Genomic DNA, 8,091 nt, shown 5'->3' with positions numbered 1-8,091 from the left:
GTGGTCGTGGCGCCGGAGTGGCCACCGAGCGCGTTGTCGTGCAGCGCACTGATGATCTTCGTGCGCAGTGCCGTGTTCTTGCCTATCCACAGGCGCTCCTGCTTGCGTATGAGCCCTTTGTAGAGTTCGTAGCCGTCATCGTCGGGGTTGTGGATCGCGAGGCGTGCCAGGCGATCCTGCGCATCCGCGTCCGTGGCGTACGAATTTGCCACCTCATGCACCCACGCGGGCTGGCAGATGGACAGCGCGTCGAGGCTGAGTGCCGCGCCCACGCGAGAGAGAGAGCATCCGCAGCTCCATTTTCGTTGCCGCGCCTGTAGCGGAACTGGAATTGCAGTCCCACCAGCTTGGCCATGGCCTTGTGCTGTAAATCGGTGACGAGTTGCTGATCTTGCAAGTTGCAGAGGCTTTTCTGATCCGTGATGATGGTGAAGGGGCCCCTCTGCAGGTACGTGCGCCATTTCTCGACGGCCATCATGACGGCGATGAACTCCTTCTCGTACGCCGATAGCTTCTGGTTACACACCCCCAGGGCTTTGCTGAGGAACGCCACGGGGTGCCCCTCCTGTGCCAGCACCGCGCCCACGCCCGTGTCGCAAGCGTCCGTTTCGATCACAAACGGACGTGCGAAATCTGGGAGCGCGAGCACCAGCACGGTCATCATGGCGCGCTTGAGAAGATCGAATGCCACCTGAGCCTTTTCGGTCCACTCAAAGCCCTTCTTGGTCAGCAGACTTGTCAGTGGCTTGGCAATGATGCCGTAGTGCGCAATGAACTTGCGGTAGTAGCCGGTGAGGTCGAGGAAGCCGCGGAGCTCGGTGGCAGTTGCAGGAACCGGCCATGCCACCATTGCTTGTGTATTCTCTGGGTCCGTGGCTACTCCCTCCTTGGAGATGATGTGGCCCAGGTAGGAGATGATATCTTGAGCGAATGAGCATTTGGATTCCTTCGCGAACAGTTGGTGCTCTCGAAGCAGAGCGAGAACGAGGCGAAGATGTTCCAGGTGCTCGTCCAGAGTTTCACTAAAGATCAAAATGTCATCCAGGAATATAATAACGAATTTACGCACGTACTTGGCAAAGATTGCATTCATAAGGCACTGGAACGTTGCCGGGGCGTTCGTCAATCCAAACGGCATGATCTTGAAGTGAAAATGGCCATGGTGCGTCTTGAACGTTGTCTTCTCTTCATCGCCCGCGCGCATGCGAATCTGGTGGTAACCAGCGCGGAGGTTCAGCTTGGAGAAGAAAGCCGCCCCAGCCAGCTCGTCGAGCAATTCATCGACGATGGGCAGGGGAAATTTGTTCTTGACCGTGGCGTTGTTGAGCCAGTGATAGTCGAGGCAAAAGCGCCATGTGCCGTCCTTCTTCTTGACGAGGAGCACGGGCACGGCGAACGGGCTCATGCTGTGCTCGATGACGCCCGACTGGAGCGTCTCCTGCACTTGGCGTTTGATCTCGTCCTTCTGGAGTGGCGAGAGCGATACGGGCGTGAGTTCGCTGGGCGCGCGTCGTCGACGAGGGTGATCGAACGACGACCACTGTCCCTCTCGTTGCCGAGCTCGAAGCCGCAGCCGCCGCCATGCACCTGTCGATCCCACGGCCACTGGCCTCCATTCGTTGCGCCAAGACGTCGAGGAGCTCCGCCATCATCGTCTCTGTCGCCCTCACCTACTGGTTGGAGCTCGGACGGCCTGCTGCCTCGCCATCGCACGGTCTTCTTCGCCACGGCCGCCACATCTCGTCGACGAGCACGACGCGTCCAGCCACCCCCGCGCTCCCAAATCACGTCCACGAGCTCCGTGGTGAGCTCCTCTGTCGGTCCCCTCCTTTTCCCCTTCAGTTCGTCGTCGTTTGCCGTCGTCCCCGAGCTCTGTGTGCGTGCGTGTTGCTGTTACCTACGTTGTTGCCGCTGCTCCTGGTCGTGCCCGCGCAGCCCCATGCCTGCTGATGCCGCTGCCTCCCACTCCTGTTGCTTGCTAGCTGCTGCTCTGTGTGCCTGCTTGCTGCTGCTCAAGCTGCTACTTGATGCACGCGCGCTCGCCTGGTGCCGCTGCTACCTGCTGTAGCACTGCTCTGCTGCCGATGCTCTATGCAGTCGCCATCGCCTGCAGACTCTCCCTGCTCGCACGTGCCCCCACCGCTGCTCGGCCCCCACCTCGCTCGCCCTACGCCTCGCCTGACCCTGACGGCGCCCTGCCGCACCCACCGGCCCTCACGCTCTCCCCGCCCTGCTGCGGCCATTGCCCGTGCTGTTGATACTCTTCTGCTGCCGGTGTGCTCGCCGCTGCATCGTGGCCATGCCCCCGGTTGTCTGCTGCTGCTGCTTGCCTCCCCCCACGATTGCAACCACCGGCGCCGGCTGTTCCGCTGACTGCTGCCGCCACCGCGCCTCGCTCGTCGTCCGCCTCAGCGCCACTCGCGGCCGAGCCCGTAGCTCCTCCCCGGGTCACCCCCCCCCCTTCCTTGTTGCTTGTCACGGCCCCGCTTCCGCTGGCTGGCGCCCCACCGCGCCCTGGTGGCCATCGCCGACCATGGCCTCGTCGTGCCCCGTTGGACGGGCGCCCACGCCCCAGCGCCCGATGCCCGCTAACCCGCTCAAGTGGCCAGATGGGCCACTGCCAGCGGGGGCCCCAGATGGGCCACTCCTGTAAAAAAAGGGTTTAAAAAATTAATAATTAATTTTTTAATTAACTTAATTAATTAGGTTTAACAAAACTAATAAACTAGATTAGTTAATTCTAATATGTAGTTAGATAAATGTGTTTATGGCAGGGGGGCCACCCTTGTTGACCAGTCAAATGTTGACTGGTCAATTGGGACCCCCTGGCCCACCAGTCGGCCTCTGGTACACTTCTGTGTACACAGAGCTGGGTACACATAGCAATTTGCTAGTTATTTTCGAATTAAAATAATTTCAGAATATTGTTTAAAACTTAGAAAATTAATATAAAATAATCCATAACTCGGATGAAAAAGTTTTATACATGAAAGTTGCTCAGGATGACAAGACGAAACCGAATACGCAGCTTGTTCATCTGTCACACGCCCCTAGCATAGCGAACATGCAACCTTCCCCCTTCGTTTCGTCTGGCCGAAAATGCCAAACTTGGGAAAACATTCCCGGATGTTTTCCCCCTTCACCTATATCGTGTAGCACTGCGTTAGAACACGTCTAGCTCTACCCGTTGTCATGTTATGCACTTGCTTGCTATGTATTTATTGTTTCTTCCCCCTCTTCTCTTCGGTAGACCCCGAGACCGTTGATGATGCCCCTGTGATCGACTACGTCACCGACGACACTTCTTCCCTTTCAGTGGAGCTTCCAGGCAATCCCCCCCCCCCTTTGATCATCCCGATATTGCCCATTCCATTCTCTCGTGCTTGCATTAGATTTTGCAGTTGTAATTGATTGCTCCTATTCTGATTCATAGCCTGCTTTTGTACCTGCTATTGTACCTTACCTGCTTCCCTAAACTGCTTAGTATAGGTTGGTGAGTGATCCATGAGTGACCCCCACCTTGTCCTTGTTGCCCCTCCTTCATCATCGATGACTCGATCAATGCGATCGACGACTAGAGCCCGACACCTCACATCACATCATGCCCCTTTTATTGCTCGACTCTGTAGAGTTACCATCGAGTGTCGAGGGTGATACCTCGCACATCACTCCTGATGAGATCTTTGTAGCATAGCTACTCGGTCGTAGTCATCGACGGTGATTCCTCCTTAGCCACTCCTGATACGACTCTATCGTGCAACCCCTCAAGTGTGAACCTTGAGGGTGGTTCCTCTTATGTCCACCATGATGATTACATCGAGTGGAATCCACCAAGGATAATTCCTCGGGTTTTCCCCTTGATGTTTGGACACACGGTTACATTGACTTTACTTGAGACCTTGGTGAAAGTCGGGCGGGCCCGGAGAGCACCCGCAAGATAATTACGTGGCACGGACGGGCATTCTGGGCCCTTGTCGTAAGTCCACGAGACGGGGCGACGGGGTCACATCGATCGTGAGTCTCTGCTCTTCTCCGCAAGCTAATAATACACTATGGTTTGGGTATTTGTTCTGAGTTGGCCTTTGGCCTTTACGCACTAACCAACACACGATAATAGTTATGGGCCTCGACGTCGTAGTATCAGTCGAAGCTTTGTCAGACGTCCAGTTCAGCATTGTGGCTGGGCCGGATCGTGCCATCCAGGCAGAGTTGGTGCTAGTATCCCCTTGCGCACAACGACCCGGAGTGCAACAGGCGATGGGCCCAGACCCCGGAGTGCTTAGGATGTCGATCGGCGGGGACCTCTCTGCTGAGCCTAGGTAGGGCTACGACGTGTTGATCTTCCGAGGCCGGGCATTGACCCAGAAAAGTGTGCCCGGCCAGAGTAATCAAGCGTGTTGGAAAATGTGGTGCACCCCTGCAGGGAATATTATCTATTAATAGTCGTGTCCACGGTAACGGACGTTCAGACTTGTATCCTGATCTTATACAACTACAAATGGATACTTGAGATATGTGGCTCCGGGATTGCTTTCTCACAGGGAGTCGAGGAAGGATCTCTGGGCGTTAATGTTACAACATGTTTGATAATTATAAAATGCTATTATTTACTCTTCTATATGCTGCAAGATGCTTGGAGCTGCTTGAAGATGCTAGTCTTCGATAGGCTAGGCCGTCCCTTCTATTCTGGCATGCTGCAGTTCAGTCCACAGACACAAACCTTCCATTTAATACCAATGCATACTTAGCATAGCTCTGATGCTTGCGGGTACTTTGGATGAGTACTCACGGTTGCTTTGCTACCCCTTTTCCCCCTTCTTTCTTCTTTCTGGTTGGTGCAAGTAGATGGTGGATCCCTAAAGCCAGATGCCACCGCCAACGGATACTACTACATGGAGGCCGCCGAAGACCAGGAGTAGTTAGGAGGTCCCAGGCAGGAGGCCTTGCCTCTTCGATCGTGTTGCTTTTGTGCTAGCCTTCTTAAGGCATCCTTGTTTAACTTATGTTTGTTCTCAGATATTGTTGCTTCCGCTGACTCTCTTGTGTATCGAGCTTGTATTCGAGCCCTCGAGGCCCCTGGCTTGTAATATAAAGCTTGTATTGTTTTAAGTTGTGTTTAGAGTTGTGTTGTGATATCTTCCCATGAGTCCCTGATCTTGATCGTACACGTTTGCATGTACGACTAGTGTACAATTGAATCGGGGGCATCACACGGCGCACCATGGCTTTCCGGCGAACTAGGGGACGCTTGATGCGGGCTAGGGGATCGAAAGGTGGGGGAATGGGCTGGAGAGAGGAGGTGTGGTTTTGGGGCAGTGGCTGGCGTAGGCCGAGCAGCGAAGGTTCTGGTGTGAATAGTGTTTCCAGTGATGACCGGTCAATCGTTTTGACTGTACATCGCTCTTGTCGCGTTCGCATTTCACCCTATCATGTTGGACCCTCCACGTCGCTCACCGAATGGAACGCGCTTCGTCTTGCGTTTTTGCTCGCTTGTGTGACCGCAGTTGAGAGCAAACTGACGTCCCTCCCCCTCCCTCGCCCGCATCATTTATAGAACTACTCCCTCTGTTTTATGTGGAGTAAATAAAAACAGAGGGAGTATAGCACAGATGAGGATCCCCTGACGTGGCTGAGGGAATCCTGGACTAAGGGGTCCTTGGGCGCCCGGGCTATGTGATATGGGCCGGACTGATGGGCCATGAAGATACAAGATAGAAGATGTTTTCCCGTGTCCGGATGGGACTCTCCTTCGCGTGGATGGCAAGCTTGGCATACGGATCATATGCTTTCCTTTCTTTGTAACCGACTCTATACAACCCTAGACCCTCCCGTGCCTATATAAACCGTAGGGTTTAGTCTGTAGGGCAAGACAACAACTATACAAGCTAGACATCTAGGGTTTAGCCATTACGATCTCGAGGTAGATCAACTCTTGTAATCCCTATACTCATCATAGTCAATCAAGCATGAAGTAGGGTACTACCTCCATCAAGAGAGCCCGAACCTGGGAAAACATCATGTCCCCTGCCTCCTTGTTACCTTCGATCCTTAGACGCACAGTTCGGGACCCCCTACCCGAGATCTGCTGGTTTTGACACTGACATTAGTGCTTTCATTGAGAGTTCCACTGTGATGTCACTAGAAGGCTCGATGGCTCCATCAACCGTCCACAACAACACCGCCCTAAGGGAGACTTTTCTCCGCATCCAAATCTTCATGTTCGGTGGCTTCGCACTGCGGGCCAATTCAATTGGTCATCTGGAGCAGATCGGCAGCTACGCCCCTGGTCATCAGATCAGGTTTGGAAACCTATACTACGTCGCTGATATCCGGGGAGACTTGATCTTCCAAGGGTTCACAACCTTAACCATGGCTCCAGCCTCAGATCCGGAGCACCTCATCAAGTCCGAAGACGAGAGTCTAGAACCCGCTGGACTCTTCGCAGCCATAGAGCTCAACACCGAGGATACGAAGGGGATCATTTCACCGGCCAGCCCGGAGTCACTCTGGGCTCCCTCTATCCTTATCGAGTCGGCCTCACCTCCGTACACCAACTACGAACTATCGAGGTCCGGGTTATACAAGCTCGGCCAAGGAACTCCTATCCTGCCCCGCTCCACGGATTCTCGCTTCCCTGTCCGGACCCCACTCTTAAACGAGTCTCTGGACTTAATGCGATCTCTCGTCATTACAGAAGGATCGCTGGCGAACTATGCCCAGCCCGCACTAGGGGCTGAGAGCGGGGAATTTTACATCCCAACCACCACCCACTTCATAGCCACTATCGAGGACTTAACCGACATGCTCGATTACGCTTCCGAGGACGTCGACGGCATGGACGGCGCTGGACGGCTACTTCCACATATGACGTGTATATGGTGGACACACGCAAAGAGGACAACAGCGAAGGTGGGAAGGACCCAGTCGAGAATAATTCTCCTGTGGCACCACCAAAGCATCGTCTCAGCGGCACCGCTCTAAACCGCGCCGAGAAAAAGATAGTAATACTGGCACCAGAGACAACAATACTCTAGATAACGTCGAAGACCAAGAAGCACCTATCGAGCCAACATCCGAGCAGGATGATTGGGAGGAGGGGCAAGTCAACCCCGATGATCCTATCGGGGACGAGGGCTCGGAAGATAGTAACTACCTGCCGACCTCCGAAGAGGACGAGAGCCTGGGCGATGAGGACTTCATCATACCAGAGGACCCCCTCGAACAAGAGCACTTTAAGCGTCGGCTAATCGCCACAACAAGAAGCCTGAAAAAGAAGCGGCAGCAACTGCAAGCCGATCAGGACTTACTCAATGACAGATGGACTAATGTCCTCGCAACCGAGGAATACGGCCTCGAGCGACCAACCAAAATTTACCCAAAGTGCAGGTTGCTCTCCCAATTCGACGAGGAGGTCCTAGAGCCTATACCGACAGCAGGTAACACAGCTGACGGCATGACCGGCCACCTCGCGGCCGGGATAGAGCGGCAACTCAAGCCGAACACCAACCTGCACCACCTCGCCCTAGAGGCAGAGAAACAGCGGCCACAGGACGCACGCACGACCTGCGACAGGACCTGGACAATAGAGCCGGTCATACCAGATCAATTTATGGATCATGAGGGCACGCACCAGCGCAAGAAGACGGCCATCAAGCCTGGCGCGATAAACACAACCTCACATGGGCTAAAAACCGCATACGGACTCCATCCGAACTGCATCGTGACGTCGCCCGATACAGAGGAGCCGCACACCCTCTATGCTTCACCGATGAAGTAATGGAGCACCAGTTCCCAGAAGGGTTTAAACCCGTAAACATTGAGTCATACAATGGCACCACAGATCCCGCGGTATGGATTGAAGACTTTCTTCTCCATATCCACATGGCCCGTGGTGATGACCTACATGCCATCAAGTACCTCCCCCTAAAACTCAAGGGACCAGCACGGCATTGGCTAAATAGCCTCCTAGAAAACTCTATTGGAAGCTGGGAAGACTTGAAGGATGCCTTTAGAGACAACTTCCAAGGTACATATGTTTGGCCCCCGGATGCCGATGATCTTAGTCACATCATCCAGCAACCCAGTGAATCA

This window comes from Triticum aestivum, chromosome 5B (assembly GCF_018294505.1).
Source record: "Triticum aestivum cultivar Chinese Spring chromosome 5B, IWGSC CS RefSeq v2.1, whole genome shotgun sequence".
Classification (NCBI taxonomy): Eukaryota; Viridiplantae; Streptophyta; class Magnoliopsida; order Poales; family Poaceae; genus Triticum; species Triticum aestivum.
This window is presented reverse-complemented; position numbering follows the sequence as displayed.